Source organism: Heliangelus exortis, chromosome 6 (genome assembly GCF_036169615.1).
Source record: "Heliangelus exortis chromosome 6, bHelExo1.hap1, whole genome shotgun sequence".
In the NCBI taxonomy this organism is placed as follows: Eukaryota; Metazoa; Chordata; class Aves; order Apodiformes; family Trochilidae; genus Heliangelus; species Heliangelus exortis.
In genome coordinates, this window is record NC_092427.1 from 34,632,724 (window position 1) to 34,650,282 (window position 17,559).

General features: G+C 45.3%; 1 protein-coding gene across 2 annotated transcripts in view; it reads left to right on the plus strand.

Annotated features, from left to right (window-relative positions):
• The window catches only part of GLS (glutaminase), a 119,667-nt gene that overhangs the window by 33,015 nt on the left and 69,093 nt on the right, over positions 1 to 17,559 (plus strand). Inside the window, exon 1 of one of the 2 annotated variants that reach the window (XM_071747833.1) lies at positions 17,296 to 17,314. The exons of the other annotated variant lie outside the window; for it this stretch is intronic. The gene's annotated coding sequence lies outside the window, so the exon portion shown is untranslated. Of the gene's footprint in view, positions 1 to 17,295; positions 17,315 to 17,559 lie in introns of those variants that run through there. 2 annotated transcript variants of the gene reach the window in all.

The following is a 17,559-nucleotide window of genomic DNA, read 5'->3' on the forward strand; positions in this document are numbered from 1 at the left end:
TGGGATAACCAGGGCAAACTGGTGCCTTGCCCTGCCCTTGATAAGTGGGTGTCCTTCAGCCCTAGGCTCCTCTGGCTCTAGCAGCCTGCTGGGGTGATATCCATGCTCTTTTGAATACACTGGGAATTGCATTGGGATGTTCTTGGTGTTGCGTGAGCGTCCAAGTGATGTGCCAAGGAGGAAGGGATGTGGAGTTTGGGAAACTGCAGTGAGAAAGGAGATGGAGGAGGAAGGGGCAGGCAGGCAGGCTGGGTGCAGAGCAGCTCAGGAAGCTCCCCGACGACCAGGAATCTCACCTAGAGGTAAGGAATGTTTTCCTCTGGCCATTTATCCCCCCCCCTGTGTTCAGTGTAGAAAATGCTTGGGTGGACTCCAAGTCTTCTGGACTTGGTGGAGAAGGAGGTGGTGTTACAAATTAGGGTGTCTAATTCCTTCTCATTGGAAAAGAACTTCAAGGTGGGAAAAAAAAAATCATTATTAATATGATAATTCAACATTCTTTCCCCCTTTTTTTTCTGATGCTTCTGTTCATAACTGGTTTAGAAACTCTTTAGAAACTTCATAGAATCCTAGAACTGGCTGGGTTGGAAGGGACCTCAGAGCTCATCAAGTCCAACCCTTGATCCACTCCCGCTGCAGTTCCCAGCCCATGGCACTGAGTGCCACATCCAGGCTCTTTTGAAATATCTCCAGGGATGGAGAATCCACCCCTTCCCTGGGCAGCCCATTCCAATGCCTGATCACCCTCTCCAGAAAGAAATTCTTTCTAATGTCCAACCTAAACCTCCCCTGGCACAACTTGAGACCTCTTGTGCCCTCTTGTCTTGCTGAGAGTTGCCTGGGAAAAGAGCCCAACCCCCCCCTGGCTCCAACCTCCTTTCAGGGAGTTGGAGAGAGTGATGAGGTCTCCCCTGAGCCTCCTCTTCTCCAGCCTCAACACCCCCAGCTCCCTCAGCCCTTCCTCACAGGACTTGTGCTGGATCCCTTCCCAGCCTCCTTGCTCTTCTCTGGACCTGCTCCAGCACCTCAATCTCCTTCCTGAGCTGAGGGGCCCAGAACTGGACACAGGACTCAAGCTGTGGCCTCCCCAGGGCTGAGCACAGGGGCAGAATCCCTTCCCTGGACCTGCTGGCCACGCTGTTCCTGAGCCAGCCCAGGATGCCATTGGCCTTCTTGGCCACCTGGGCACACTGCTGGCTCCTCTTCAGCTTCCTGGCAATCCAGACTCCCAGGTCCCTTTCTGACACTCTGTGCCCAGCCTGGAGCTCCCCATGGGGTTGTTGTGTTGAACCTCATCCCGTTGGGATCAGCCCAACTCTCCAGTCTGTCCAGGTCCCTCTGCAGAGCCCTCCTGCCTTCCAGCTGATCCACACTTCCTCCCAGCTTAGTGTCATCTGCAGATTTGCTGATGATGGACTCAATCCCCCCATCTAAATCATCAATAAAGATATTAAACAGAACTGGGCCCAAACCTGATCCCTGGGGGACACCACAGCCGCCAACTGGATCAGCCCCGTTCAGCACCACTCTCTGGGCCTGGCCCTACAGCCAGTTCCTGACCCAGAACACTTCCCCCACTCCCGCCAAAGGTGCATTTGGATGCTCAGCCCCCAGGACTATTTTATCCCCTTCACCTCCATCACCCCTTTTTATCCAGATCCAGCTTTCCCTTCAGCAACAAACTGGTTTGGCTCCAGCCCTGGAAGTGCAGTATCAGCTCAGCCCTGCAGGTTGTGCCTCTGCACAGCTTTTTCCCTGCAGCTCCAATCCCTCTCCCAGACCCCTCCCGCAAAATGACGCAATTTCTGTCTCAACTTTTTCCTCCGTCGGGGAAATTCTGGGTAGCTTGAGTTTGCTGGATCACCTTTGAGTTTTCTATAAATTTATAAGGAGCTTAGAATGGATCAGGGGGATATCTGATTTATTTCCCCTGCACGGTGAAATAAATAACCCCCAAACCCAGCCTTACTGGTAGCAACCCGGGATGGACACACACTCCTGGGGGTTTTACAAGATTTTTTAGGATGCCAGCAGTGTGCTAAGCACTTGAAAGCCTTGGAAGAAAGATCTTTGCCCTGGAGATCTTCCAAAGTAAAAGAGGCAGCAAGGAAGCTCGGGATGGAGCCGGGATGTTTGAGCAGCAGTGTCAATGCTTGCATAATTCATGTCAGTGGTATGAGGAAAATGCTGGGGATGGATGCTTTTTTTTAATTTGTTTTATTTTTTTTAATGTTTGAGGGTTTTTTCCCGTTGGTTGCTTTATTCATGCTGATAGCTCCCTCCCAGGCCCCTTCTCAAACTTTGTAAAATGCAGCGGAAAAGCCTGGGCTGATGCTGCTGCTGCAGCAGAATTATTTCCAACCACTTCTTCTTCATGCTGCTAAAAGGAGAAGTAACTTGGGTATGGAGGAAACAGGGAGATTGGCTCAGAAGCAGCTGAATTTGCTCCAACACGCTTTGTTTTGTGGGGCTTAAAGACTTTGTAAAAGAAACAAAAATATCCCTCGTTCCTGCATACCCAGTCTGCGTTGTTCTTTCTTCAGTTCTCTCCTCCTCCCTTTCCAGCACACAAACAAAATGGTATTTTGGGCTAAGCCATCACTGTGGTACATGTGGAGGTGCTACTCAAGGAAATAAACAACCCAAAAAAAAAACAAAACAAAAAAAAAAAGGAACCACAGCTCTTCTCCTCATGCTACCAACCTCCCAGTCAAAAATATTTTTGTGGTCCTCCAGTAGCTTTTATGACTTCCTGTTCTTCCTTCTGATCACCTCAACAGTATTTCTAAGATGACATTTTGCCATTTTTCAGCTTGTCCCTTCAGCTAGCATGACTTTTTTTATTTATTTTTTTTTTTTTAACTCCTCCCCATGACGTGACTCCAGCTGAATGCTCTTGAGAAGCCACCACAGAAGTGAGGGCATGGCAGGTTTGGAAGGGAGTCACCTCCTTTGGGTTGCCTGGCAGAGCAGGGTGACTTGTAGCTCCAGTTTTCAGCCTCTGAGCAAGTCAGACAGATAGAAAAATCAATGGGGATGTTACTAACCATGGACAAAGAGATGATAAATTCTACTGTTTCACTGTGCCAAGGCAATTGCTGCTGCTTTGGCAGAGAAGGCTGATGCTGGCTTTGCTGTCCTTGCCTGCCCTGTCTGCAGCAGATTATCATCATCCCTGTCACCTTGCTTCAATAGTTCATGGAATCTGTGCCTGGATCTGGGCTTTTTGTTTTGGGCAAATGTTTATTCTGCTTTACACAGCAGTGAAGTGTTCGTTGTGGAGATTTGGGGGTAGGATGGTTGGACAACTGAGTAGCTTTCCCCAGGATGTCACAGTGGTGTTCAGAATTAAGTCCAAACTCACCTGTGACAATTTAGGAATTGGGAGGCCTGGGCTGAGCATGAAGCATGAAGATGCTTGGGCTTAAACCTGGCTTCCAGCTCAAGTGTCTTATAAATATATTTGTGTCTTATATATGTACCCACTGCCTGAATATTCTTCCACACTTGAGGCCACAGCTTGAGTCCTGTGTCCAGTTCTGGGCCCCTCAGCTCAGGAAGGAGATTGAGGTGCTGGAGCAGGTCCAGAGAAGAGCAAGGAGGCTGGGAAGGGATCCAGCACAAGTCCTGTGAGGAAGGGCTGAGGGAGCTGGGGGTGTTGAGGCTGGAGAAGAGGAGGCTCAGGGGAGACCTCATCACTCTCTCCAACTCCCTGAAAGGAGGTTGGAGCCAGGGGGGGGTTGGGCTCTTTTCCCAGGCAACTCTCAGCAAGACAAGAGGGCACAAGAGGTCTCAAGTTGTGCCAGGGGAGGTTTAGGTTGGACATTAGAAAGAATTTCTTTCTGGAGAGGGTGATCAGCCATTGGAATGGGCTGCCCAGGGAAGGGGTGGATTCTCCATCCCTGGAGATATTTCAAAAGAGCCTGGATGTGGCACTCAGTGCCATGGGCTGGGAACTGCAGCGGGAGTGGATCAAGGGTTGGACTTGATGATCTCTGAGGTTCCTTCCAACCCAGCCAATTCTAGGATTCTATGATTTTATGATCCCTCCCTTTAGCTTCTCAGGACTCTTGCTGCAGTGACTGAAGTGCCTGTGGTCTTCAAAGAGCTTTGCAGTCCCTGGGTTTGGGACAAAAGTTGTTTTTTAGCCAAAGGCTCGAAAGGAAATGGGTTGGGCTGCTGTGTGTGTCATTGCCCATTTTCTGGTACTGTTTGTGAGAGACCTCCTGGGAGGGATGGGTCAGTTCCCAGCCTCCTGAGAACTCAGGTGATGGCAAGAGATTGTTTGATGGGGTTTTTTTTCCTTAGTTTTTGTATTGTTTGCATGACTGCCATGCCCAGGGAGCAGAGCTCTGAGTTAAGCCTTGCAGGAACCTGTGCTAAAGGTTTGCAAAGTGGTATGGGTGGAAAAAAGAGGAATTCTGTTTTCTTCTGTCCAGTTTGACACTGGTGCAATGGCTTACCAGAGCACAGGTTTATTTTTTTCCAGTTAAGACTAAAAACTAAAGGAGTAGCTGAGCCCCAAGCTTTGCCTTATAAGGGAGCTGCCAGCAAGAGCCCTTCTCTGGGCAAGAAATCCATAAAGCAAAGGGGTGAGGTGTCAGAAAGGAGGCTGCAGGGATGGCCAGACAACACAAAACTCCTTTTAATACCTTTGCAAAACTTTGGCATGAAGGAGGCCACCACCTTCCTTCTGAAGAGCTGCAGCAAAGAAACATCTGCAGGTTTGGCCCTGTTGTCACAGGCAGGGCAGAGAATCTCTGCTGCAGGCTGGGGCTTTAGCTGACTTCTCCTCAGCTGGAAGTTATAAATATATTCTGGACTTCCAGGCACTTGCAGCTGAATGGAAAGGGCTCCTTCTCTTGATTTAGGAAATGCTCCTGGCTGTAGCTCCTGGTTTTCATCTCATCCCTGGTGCTCTCTTTAGTGCCATGGCTGATGGTGCCTGCGTGTCCCAAAGCAGCTGAAGGTAGCTGTCATCTCAGCAGGGCTTGAGCAGTGACATAAATAAGGGGTTTGTTTTGTTTTAACCTCCAAATCAACAGGAAATGATCTCTTTTTAACTCACCCTGTGTTGGGGCTCTTGGGACGACTGAGCAGACCCCAAAATGCAAGCGAATAACATCATCCCCAGGTAACTGTTCAGTTTAACAAAAGCAGGACAGGGCCATTTCTTTAGTTAACAGTTTAGGGCCAGGGAAAGCTTGCTTTGTGTGGTGTGGGTACTACCAGGCTGCTGAAATCCCCCCCCTCCCTTCATTTATTTTCAGCTCCTTGGAGATGCTGCTGGCATCCAGAGGCTGCAGAAGATGTCTGTAGGGTGAGAGCAGCAGTGATGCTCCTTGCTGGATGTTTTTTTGGGGTGAGGAGAAGCCAGGCCTAGGTATGTGGTTGATGGCATTGCACACCTGAGAAAGCAAAAGGGAAAACCTCTCGTGGGTCTGGTTGAATTCTTGGGGTTTGTGCCAAGGGTTTGCAATGAGCATGTGGGTCCTGGGTGCAGGACACCTGGAAACATTCCAGGGGCTCTTTCCCTCTTCCCATCTGGGTTGTAACTGACTGGGCCCCACTCCTGCTTGCAAATCCTCCCTTGTGTCCATCCAAACCCTGCTGTGGGTAGCTAGGAAATCCTTTCCACCCTGTTATGTAATGCAGGGTTTGGGTTCTGGCATGGGTTCCAGGTGGGATTAGGGCAGCATCTGCCCATTCCCTAAACTAATCTGCCAGCCTGCTGGCAGCCAGCCTTGGCCTGGGTGTCCCTCAGGGTGTAAAAGGAGTTAAAGGGAAACCAAAGCCCAGCTCTGCAGGGACAGGCAGCAGCCACAGGACAATCATTCCCAGCTCCAGCTGCTTCCAATCATTCCCAGTTCCTGGATAATGGTCTTCACTTCCTTCCTGATTTTCCTCTCCTGGGAACACAGTAGCATCTGCTCCTCCAGGCTTTACAAAAGATGAACTTCCCCGCAGCAGAAAAAAGGTGTTGGTTTTTTTTTTTCCCCTTTCTTTTTTATTTCTCAGAACTGTTGCTTAAGCAAGGTTTATCTGCTTTAAACAAGGTTTATCTCTGAAAGGCAAATATAAAAATGATAAGCCTTTGCCTTTGGCTGTTTGCTAAATAATTTCTGCTCCTGTTTGCTCATGGCACCAGCCTGGATGCTCAGGGTAGCACTCAGAGCACCCCTCACTGTGTCTGTGCCAGGAGCTGTGCTTCCACCCCCTGCCTCCTGCTGCACAAAACCCCCAAAGAACCCCCACAAAAACCCAAAAGAACCCCCTAAAAAAACAGATCAGTGGGGGGGTGGAAACCTACCTGCAGCAGGGTGGCTGATCCCATAAAATGCCATGGGAAGAGGGTCCTTCCTCTCAGATATGTGTACAAGCTGTTGTACTGAGTTGTGCTGAGTGAAACCCAAAACCAAAAAACCCAAAAAGGTTTGTCACAGGGAAAGGAAACAGATTATTAATAAGAGGTGTAAAATACACCTCTTTAAACGGCCATTCTGCTGTGTAAGATGGCACTGCAAGGCCTGGATTTTATCTTTCTTTTCTTTTTTTGTAGTTAATCCTATAGGATCACTTGTGGAACGTGGATCAGAGAGGTTTTTTTGCTTCAAACCTAATCTAATTAGCTTTGTTAATTATTATGTGTGCTGCATGGCTACCAGTAACATCATTCCCCATTGCTTTTCTGCTCTCATCATCATTAGGATATGGTTAAAAGGGATGTAGCTCTTTAGGGAGGAGAAGTGGTTAAGAATAATTTCCTTCTCATGCAGCCCAGGAATAATTCCCCTCTCTGAGCTCTCTTCAGTGGAAGCCCAGCATCTCCTGCAGCTTCCTACACCTTTGAGGAAGGGATTTATCCAAATGACCTCTCTTTTTGGCCCTGGAACAAACTTGCCTGGACTTTTGCACAGATACAAGCTGTAACCCAGAGGACTGCCTCTTTCCTGGGTCATCCCTTTCTCCTTGAGATGGAGCAGGAAGAGCAGGGACAGGGACAGGCTCAGGCCACCCCTCTGCCCACGCTGCTTCCAGATAATGTGTAACAGGCTGCCAGGCTGTTCAGCAATGATCTTCTCCATTTTCAGGGTTTAACACTGGCCTGGCAATTAAATCCAATAACAGATGCTCTCTATTAATCTCTCTCCCCTCCCTGATAAAGAAAGGAGAGAGACTTATGGGTTGGAAACTAAACTACACAACTTTAATGAAACAGTAATGATAAATAGGAAAAATTACCAAATATATACAAATATACAGGAAAATTGATCCCATGTCCCTTCCCCCCTTTTCCCCCAGTAACTCTCAGGTCACCCCTGAGGCTGCAGGGCAGCCCTGGGAAAGTCCAGGCTGGAATCCTGAGGTCAGCAGCAGTTGGGAGCTGGAGGGAGGAACACAGAGATTCAGGCTGGCACAGATCAGAGTCACAGGCAGAGGAGTGGATGGAATCCTCCCAGGATGCTGAAAGAAACAGGGAACGGGTAAAGAAAGGGAAGCAGGAAGGGCAGGAAGCTGGAAACTGGAAGCTTGACCCTCGTGATCCCTCCAATTTATCCTGAGTATGAGGTGTAGGGGATGGAATCCTCTGTTTGGTCAGTTCTGGCATCTGTCTTGTCCCTTCCTCCCCAAAGGAGGCTGCAGGTGGGACCTCTTTATTCCTTCTGGAGGGTAAAATGTTCCTCAGAGCTGAGCAGTGGCCTTGGCTCTGCACACCAGGCTCTGGCTGTAACTATAAACATCAGTGTTATCAGTCCCAGAAGCAGACACCATCTGAGAAACTTGCTGTTCATTTCAGCAAGTGCAGCTACTTACAGGAGACTGAGCTGAAAGCAAAAGTACCAGACAGAAAATCACCTTTATCCTGGCCCAAACCAGGACATCCATCCATTTGCCCTGAAAGCCTTCACCTGAAAGGAGGTGAAGGTGAAGTGGTTGGAGTTCCAGCTGGAACAGGCAGGTTGGCTTCACAACATGAACTCTGCAGTCTGCATTCAAAGGTTCCTCCCTCCTTTTTTGCAGCACAGCTGCCCCATTACCCATGCCCTTGGGCAGGTTACAGAGGTACAGAGGAACTGCTTCAATCCTGCTCCTGCTGAGCTGAAGCCAGTCTGCTCCACTGCTGCTCTTTTTGGAGCAGAAACTTCCCAGGATGGGGTTCCCACAGGCCTGGGTGACAGCAATGCAGTGGCTGCAAGGCTTCCCCCCATCCTCATCCCATGCCCACCATGCTCTCCCAGTTTTAAGGATGTGAATCCCAACATCCCAGTGGATGTTGCCTCGACGTTAGGAGTGCACAAGGGGCAGAAAAATAAGTGGGTGGGAACACACAGTGGAAGGTGCTCCTTCCTTTTCTCCTCCCTGCCACGTTTAGAAGGTGGTGCTGGAGCCAATTGTGTGCAGTCTGTTCAGGGATAAAAAAATCCAAAAAAACCAACCCAAAAGACATTAAAAAAAAAAAGCTAACAACAACAACAACAACAACAACAAAAAAAAAACAAAAAACAAAAACAAAAAACAAAACACCACCAAAAACAAAACCCCCAGCAATATTTTAAATTTTTTTTTTTTTTCAGAACAACTACTCTGTGAGGAGAGCAGAGTTCCTCCTGGTTCTCTTTTTCAAAACCACTGCTTAAGCTGATGGCAATCCTGAGCAGAGCTGGATGAATCCAGGCTGCACATCATAGAACCATGGCCTGGGCTGGGTTGGAAGGGACTTTAAACTCATCTTCCAAACCCTCTGCCATGGTCAGGGACATCTCCCACCAGCCCAGGCTGCTCCCAGCCCCATCCCACCCAACACTGCCAGGGATGGGGCACCCTGGGTCAGGGTCTCAGCACCCTGGGACTGAAGTTCTTCCTAATCCTTGGGAACTGAGCAGCAACATTCCACTGCTCACATCCCTCAGGTTTTTCCTGAAGCCACTGGGCTGAGCTGGTGGATGTCTCAGTTCATTAACTTCATAAGTTAATGGTTCTTGTTATGTAGATTAGTAATGAGACATAAATTAACCTTTTCCCTGTTAGCTGTTAAAATAAAGAGTATAATCTCTGCATTCAGGATGTTTGTAGAAGATTCTTACTCGGTAGCATGTGGGTTTTGATTGATTATTTCCAGTTCTAGTAATCATTAACAACTGCTAGTAGTTTAAGATTTACCTTTTATTTCAAAGGGTAGAATTTATTTGGCAGTGTGCTCTATCAAGGTATTTATATCAGGGTATATCAGGGCAGATTAAATGAGCCACACTGAGCAGTTATTGCCTTTCCCTTCAATCATAATGCTGGGGAAAGAGACAACATGTTTTACTGCTTGTGCTTTTTCTTTTTTTTCAGCTCTGAATTTCACCTTTAACAGTAATAAAATATGTTGACATCTCAAACAATGTAACTAACTGGCAATTAGAAGGCAATGAGTTAGTATTTAATCAAAGCTTTTTTCACATCATGGTTTCTCTGGGGAAGTGTATCAGCTGAGAGACAATGAGATACAACTTAGGAGATAGAGATAACCTGGGGAAAAACTTATAGATATGTACAAGGTGAGATAAAGTGAAGCTAAGTAGAACTGTGTTGGAATGCACATGATGTCCAGGAAAATAAAGCAAATTAATCTATTGATTAAACAGGATTAATAGGATCCTATTGTGAGAGTTTGTAAGTCTGCTGTGGACATGGTGCAGTAAATCAAAGCTGGGGAGGAACCAGAAAAATGTCTTTTCCTAACCACAGATAGGTGAATAGTCACATGTGTCTGTCCTGCCTGCCTCCTGGCCCCAAATATTTGATATATTTCATTTTTCTTTTGTTTTCTTCAAGTCCTTTTAGCCCCCAACACCCCCCTAACCCAGCTTGGTTCTTGTCTTGTTGCTCAGGCTTTGTTTCAGCAGATCCAATGCTCAAGTACCCAGTGCAAGTGTAGCCTCATGCAGAGAGCCTGAAGACAAAAAAAAAAATCATATCCAATGGGCCTTTATGAGATTTGTCTTCAAATTAGGCCCATGAAGTCTTGGGTGATTACCAGAGGGTTTTACAAGGTTATTTTGTGTCCAAGTATGTGACAGAGTAAGGGATGCTCTACCAATACCAGAACTGCTTGCATTCCCTCCAGATATCACTATAACCCTATTATCCAGCCTGACCATTGGTTTGGCTTCATGCTTTGTTATAAGGACATCCAATTGCCTGAAGCTCTGCTTGGCCTTCGAGCTACCAAATGGAACTTTATCTAAATATTCAAAACACCTGGGAGCTTGGGCATCATTTAAAAATTGCCTGGTGGGAGGGGTAGGGAGGAGGTTGTGAAGCTTGATGCCTGACAGCATTGCCCAGGTGGCCAAGAAGGCCAATGGCATCCTGGGCTGGCTCAGGAACAGCGTGGCCAGCAGGTCCAGGGAAGGGATTCTGCCCCTGTGCTCAGCCCTGGGGAGGCCACAGCTTGAGTCCTGTGTCCAGTTCTGGGCCCCTCAGCTCAGGAAGGAGATTGAGGTGCTGGAGCAGGTCCAGAGAAGAGCAAGGAGGCTGGGAAGGGATCCAGCACAAGTCCTGTGAGGAAGGGCTGAGGGAGCTGGGGGTGTTGAGGCTGGAGAAGAGGAGGCTCAGGGGAGACCTCATCACTCTCTCCAACTCCCTGAAAGGAGGTTGGAGCCAGGGGGGGGTTGGGCTCTTTTCCCAGGCAACTCTCAGCAAGACAAGAGGGCACAAGAGGTCTCAAGTTGTGCCAGGGGAGGTTTAGGTTGGACATTAGAAAGAATTTCTTTCTGGAGAGGGTGCTCAGCCATTGGAATGGGCTGCCCAGGGAAGGGGTGGATTCTCCATCCCTGGAGATATTTCAGAAGAGCCTGGATGTGGCACTCAGTGCCATGGGCTGGGAACTGCAGCGGGAGTGGATCAAGGGTTGGACTTGATGATCTCTGAGGTCCCTTCCAACCCAGCCAGTTCTGTGATTCTATGATTCTATGATCTCTAACAACAAGGCCAAGTAGACAGTGAGAAACAAAATCACCCAAATTTCTTGCCTCCTGCTCTTCCTTTGAGCCACCCTCTGGCACAGCTCATTCAAAGCTCCCCCAGCCACCTTTCCCAGATTTAATGATATCAAATGTCTCTTTCTCCAAGAGGACAACTCTTGCTTACCAGATTTTTCAGCCCAGGTTGTTTCAATACCATGGATTACAGCATGACCCAGCTCAACAGCTGTCTCAGGAGAGGTGGGGGGTGCCAAGCCTTGGGAGGTGTGTGGGAATGAGTGATTTTGCCACCAGAGATCCTGTAAATGCTCCAAATTCCAGCAGCTCAACCCAGTCAGTGGAGGGAGAAGCCCACATAATCGGGTCTAACACTGCTATGGAAGCTATGCAGGAGGCTAAAAATAGTGTTTGAAAAGTAGAGAATCTGTTTTGGTGTGTTTTTTTCATCAGGTCCTCACTTCAGTGAGAGTTGTTTCAAGCCCTGTTTGAAAAGAAAAAAAAAAAAACCAACAAAAAAGCCACATTGTGGAGCAGCTAGAGATGATGTGAAGATGCTCTCTGACAGCAGTAATTTTTTTCTCAAAAGAAACACAAATCTCACACCTTCACAAATGTTCCAAATGTACCAAAAATATAATATTTTTTAATTTACTTTTTTCCCTGGAAGTTAGGGTGAACATAGACTCATTTAAGCACTAGACTAATTATTGGCAAATAACTGCTTATTCTGCGTTTAGATTAATTCCCAACCTCGATTGCTCCAATTTATTTTATTTTTTTTTTAATACTTTGAATTCAGTTTTCCAAATCTTCAGCCCCTGCTGTTGCAGAACTGTTGAAAAGGCCTTGTCTAAAAATTAAATACCCTTGGAGTGTGGTGGTTCCTTGTGTGCTGCTGGCAGTGTGTCCCCAGTCACCAGCAACACCCTGGTGCATCATTCCCTGCCTCCTGCTTTTCACCTCCTGGAGAAAGTCAGGTGTTTCCCATAAAGAGAGAATTAGGTGAAACAAACCAAAACAACCTTCCTTCAAGGTTTTACCCTTCAAGAATTAAAAAAAAAATACCACTGGGTTTTGTTCCCTGAGTCCCTATGGGACAGCTTGTTTGGAGGTCACCAGTCTTGCAGCTTGCAAGGAGGCTTGCAGCTCATGGTGATGGGAAAGGAAGGCTAAAATCCCATAAATAAAATCCCCTAAAAGCCCATTCCTCTTTCCTCAGTGCAGGAACAGATAGGAGAAGGTGCCAAAAAAATCAGGGCAGAAAGAAACTGCTGCTTCTTTGCCATTTCAAGGGTAGCAGGGTTTGGGTTGGTGCTGCTGTTCTTCCCTGCCCTTGGTCAGAGTGGTTTCTGTGGGCCCCAGAGGAGCCTTCTGGAGATCAGAGACTTTAGAAGTGTTTGGATTACTGCTTAGGAGGAGGCAGTTTCCATGACAGCTTGTTTTGCTTGCTTGATTTTAATTTGTTGTGTTTTCCCAGAGGATGGGTAGCCCTGCTCCTCAGCCTGGGTGTCCTTGTAAGCTGAAGCTTCTGCACAGCCACCACTCATTTCCAAGACCATGATTTAGGAATCTCGTGGCACAAATAATATGCAGAGTGCTGGATGCAGCAGGGAATACTTCTCAGGAGGGTAAGTTGTTGGCTCCTGAAGGTGAATGTTCTGATATCTGAAGATTTTTCCATCTGGAAAGCACTAGAACTGATCAGGCACAAGAGGGAGGATGCCCAGCTTCTCACTGGCAAAAAGGAAAGGTGCTAAGAAATAGACTAGCAGGAAAAAATTGTGGTTAATGGACTGAACAATTAAGGCCAGACTTCAGAAGTTGCAAAGCAATTTGTCCATGCAGTTGTGAAAAAGGTTTTGGGCCCCATCTGTTTGCTGCCATGGATGCAACAAGCAAATGGAGAAAAAAATCAAGGTTACCTGTAGGTCAAATTTTAACATTAGAGCTAAACTCAGTTTATTATTTGGGCACAGAGAATGCTCATATTCACCTGGTTTCCCTTTTGGAAGTTAGAGACAGAAAAGACCTAACAGTGGATGGGTTTAGTGCACAGTTGGTGGGTAATTGTAGCCTGTAGAACATAGAAGCACTGCTTGTTTGTATTTTAAATCAATCTAGTTCCTTTTTTATCTCCTTTAATACCCATCAATTTATTAATTCATGATTTAATTTCCAGTTAGTTAAAAAAGGAGGTCAACACTGATAACCAAGCCATAGGGTTTTGTTTGACACCCCATCAGAGTGAGGAATAAACTGTGCCCTGAGACACTCACTGTTCCTGCTCCTTGTCTTTCCATAGCACACCATCTTCCCCCAAAGTCAGGTTAGGAAATGAGTGAAAAAAGGAGCATTTTGTCTAATATCATTCTGCAAACACTTGGGGTTTTATTTTAATTGTCTTATTTTCTGTTTCTTTGAAATCAAACAGCAGGGCTGTGCCTTCTATGCATTTGTTTGATTTCATCCCCTGACTTTCTGTCAGTCTCATCCTCAGTAACCCTCCTTCCATTATTTGCTTACTCCACCACGTCCACTAAAAAGAAAATAAATCATACTTTGTCTTTTAATCATGAACGAGAATGACTCAGGCCTTTGTAGTCTTTCCTCATGCCAGCTTCAGCAAATCCCCCAGAAGTTTTTGTTGTTTTCTTTTGTACTACACCTTCACTGCCCATATTCACCTGGAATAAGACTGACAAGTAGTGAGCTTTGTTCTCGTTGATGCAGGACATGGGGAAGATGATCTTGAATTTTTTTTCTCTTCATTGTCACTTGAGGTCACTCCCTCAAGTGTTGCCTTACAGGAAAATCATTCCTCTGAATCTTTTCCTCCTTGTTGCCTTTCTGAGCTATTACACCCAAACATTTCAACCTTCATTTTCTTAGACTAAATAGTAACTTGGCTTTACAGGTTGTGCCTCTGTGCTCAGAGAAACCTGTTTGGATAATCCAGCTGGGAATGTTTCATTTGAATTGGTATCTCAGTGCTACCCAAATGTGCAGAGAGTCAGCCCCACAAAAGAAATAAATAAAATTTTAAGGAATGGCTGCTAAAAGTGGTGAGAATATCAAACAGGGACAAAACTGCAGTGTCTGCTCCTCAGGTCTCTTTTGGAAAGCATCACCCAGCAGGAAGATGAAATGGAGCCACCATTTGAATTGGTATCTCAGTGCTACCCAAACGTGCAGAGAGTCAGCCCCACAAAAGAAATAAATAAAATTTTAAGGAATGGCTGCTAAAAGTGGTGAGAATATCAAACAGGGACAAAACTGCAGTGTCTGCTCCTCAGGTCTCTTTTGGAAAGCATCACCCAGCAGGAAAATTAAAAGGAGCTACCATTTGAATTGGTATCTCAGTGCTACCCAAAGGTGCAGGGAGTCAGTCCCACAGAATAAATAAATAAAATTTTAAGGAATGGCTGCTAAAAGTGGTGGGAATATCAAACAGGGTCAAAACTGCAGTGTCTGTTCCTCAGGTCTCTTTTGGAAAGCATCACCCAGCAGGAAAATGAAATGGAGCCACCATTTGAATTGGTATCTCAGTGCTACCCAAATGTGCAGGGAGTCAGCCCCACAGAATAAATAAATAAAATTTTAAGGAATGGCTGCTAAAAGTGGTGGGAATATCAAACAGGGACAAAACTGCAGTGTCTGCTCCTCAGGTCTCTTTTGGAAAGCATCACCCAGCAGGAAAATGAAATGGAGCCACCATTTGAATTGGTATCTCAGTGCTACCCAAATGTGCAGGGAGTCAGCCCCACAAAAGAAATAAATAAAATTTTAAGGAATGGCTGCTAAAAGTGGTAGGGATACTCAAACAGGGACAGAAGTGCAGTGTCTGCTCCTCAGGTCTCTTTTGGAAAGCATCACCCAGCAGGAAAATGAAATGGAGCCACCATTTGAATTGGTATCTCAGTGCTACCCAAAATTGCAGGGAGTCAGCCCCACAGAATAAATAAATAAAATTTTAGGAATGACTGCTAGAAGTGGTGGGAATACTCAAACAGGGACAGAATTGCAGTGTCTGCTCCTCAGGTCTCTTTTGGAAAGCATCACCCAGCAGGAAAATGAAATGGAGCCACCATTTGGATTGGGATCTCAGTGCTACCCAAATGTGCAGGGAGTCAGCCCCACAAAAGAAATAAATAAAATTTTAAGGAATGGCTGCTAAAAGTGGTGGGAATATTCAAACAGGGACAGAATTGCAGTGTCTGCTCCTCAGGTCTCTTTTGGAAAGCATCACCCAGCAGGAAAATGAAATGGAGCCACCATTTGGATTGGGATCTCAGTGCTACCCAAAATTGCAGGGAGTCAGCCCCACAGAATAAATAAATAAAATTTTAAGGAATGGCTGCTAAAAGTGGTGGGAATATCAAACAGGGACAAAACTGCAGTGTCTGCTCCTCAGGTCTCTTTTGGAAAGCATCACCCAGCAGGAAAATGAAATGGAGCCACCATTTGGATTGGTATCTCAGTGCTACCCAAATGTGCAGGGAGTCAGCCCCACAAAAGAAATAAATAAAATTTTAAGGAATGGCTGCTAAAAGTGGTGGGAATATCAAACAGGGACAAAACTGCAGTGTCTGCTCCTCAGGTCTCTTTTGGAAAGCGTCACCCAGCAGGAAAATGAAATGGAGCCACCATAACCATTTAAAATAGCAAAGTAAACAGTTCATGTCGTAGTCAAGATAATCCTTAATTTTCTGCTGCTTATCTGAGATCTGCTCTGCTGATCTGATGGGAGGATTTAACCCCCCTGAAAGCTGTTATCAGTGGATGTGCTTGAACTGGGAAGACCTCTTTCCATTTCAGAGCCCTTTCTCCTAGAAGATTAACACTGCTATGCCTCCTTTTAGAAAGAAAAACCTCTCAAATATGGATTACTTGTAGAGGGATATAGTAGGAATACTTTACTACAATAAAGCTTAAGGGAAATACTTAAAAAGTGAGTAACTAGGCATTATTTTTTTGCTTTTTCTTTACAGAAGGACCACGCTGGCTTAAATTCTTATGATTTCCATCTTACAAAGGTCCATGGATAGTTCTGGAAATGAAAAAGATAACCATGGGCTTCTGCTTGCTGCCTGTTGTGTAACCAGCTCAAAACAAAAAGCTACAGGGAATTTCAATTTCAAATTGCACTCCGTTGGAAACCAATTTTTTTATAGTGTGGTTTGTTTTTTTTTGGTTTGTTTTTTTTTTTTTTTTTTGTTGGCTTGGTTTTTGGTTGGGTTTCTTTTTTTTATTTAATTTATTTCTTTGTTTCTCTTGGGATACCACCTGAAACCCAGAATGGCTGAGCAGATGGCTTCTTTTTACACAGAACTGAGCAATACCACTCAGTTCAAGAGGGAAATCTAGAGGGGGTTTCTCTGAGGTATGGGAAAACCCAGTTTAACCCCTGGATCAAACCAAAAATCAGTTGGTTTGGTATATGATATTTTTAACAAGCAAATGGATGTATTTGCTACATTTCTTACGGCTTATTTTAAAAGTTTAAACCAAAAATAATCCATCTTTAATTTAAATTCCCTGTTACACTTCTGCCTTTGGGAGGAGAGAATCACTGGGTGAGACATCTCAGGCTTAGTCATAGTAGGAGCAAGGAGTGCTGGCCTGAAATATGCAGCAAAAGTTCTCAGAATAGGGGATGAGTCACTGCTGCCCTTGAACTTTGTGAATCTGAAACTATATTTATCATTTTGCATTGTTCCTCAGCTGTGTATTTGCAGTTCCACACACAGAGCAACTTGTTTTTTTTTTTTTTTTTCTGCCCCGAGGAGCTAAACCACACACGAGGGAATTTCCAGGGAGTAAAAAAATGAGGTTTCATGTCTTGAAGTGGGTTTTTGGAGAAGCTTTATTGAAGAATTGTTGTGAGGTTGCTGATGTGAGAGTGATACTGAAAAGTTAAATAAAGGAAGAGAGCAATAGCACATGAGGCTAGGAAAAAAAAAAAAAAAAAAAGGAAATGAGTAAAATGAAAGAGTTCGTGTAGGGTCGAGGATGTGTAACATGGGGTACTCTCAAGAAAGGCAGATATCTTTGTTAATGAATTGTTTTTTTTTCTTTCTTTATTCTTTTATTTTCTTTATTCTTTTATTTTCTTTATTCTTTATTCTTTTCTTTTCTTTCTTTTTTCTTTCTTTCTTTTTTCTTTCCATCCCACAACAGAAACCAGAGCACTGCAAGAGAGGGTTACATTTTGCATTCTTCTTCCCCCCCCTTATACCAGAATTAGACAAGTTTTTGGACCAAGTCAGTCACTAAACAGCTGGCTCGTGAAAGATCACATCTGTAACACCAAAAATATCACCTAAAAATCAGCAGGGAGCCTTGTAAGTACCTGAAGAACTGTGTGTTCAATTAGCAACCAAATGCACACATTGGGAGTCTGCTTGTTGTCTCTGGTCTTACAGCAGCAGAGAAGGGAAAAGATGCTTCTTAAGGGACTTCTATCTTTAGAGTATTTTTACATAATGGTATTAAACCCGAGGAGAAATATTATTGTTGGGTGGCAGGATGAAAGAGTCAGTAATTTGCTTGCCAAAAAGATTTAGCAAATGGCAATCCAGAATTAGTT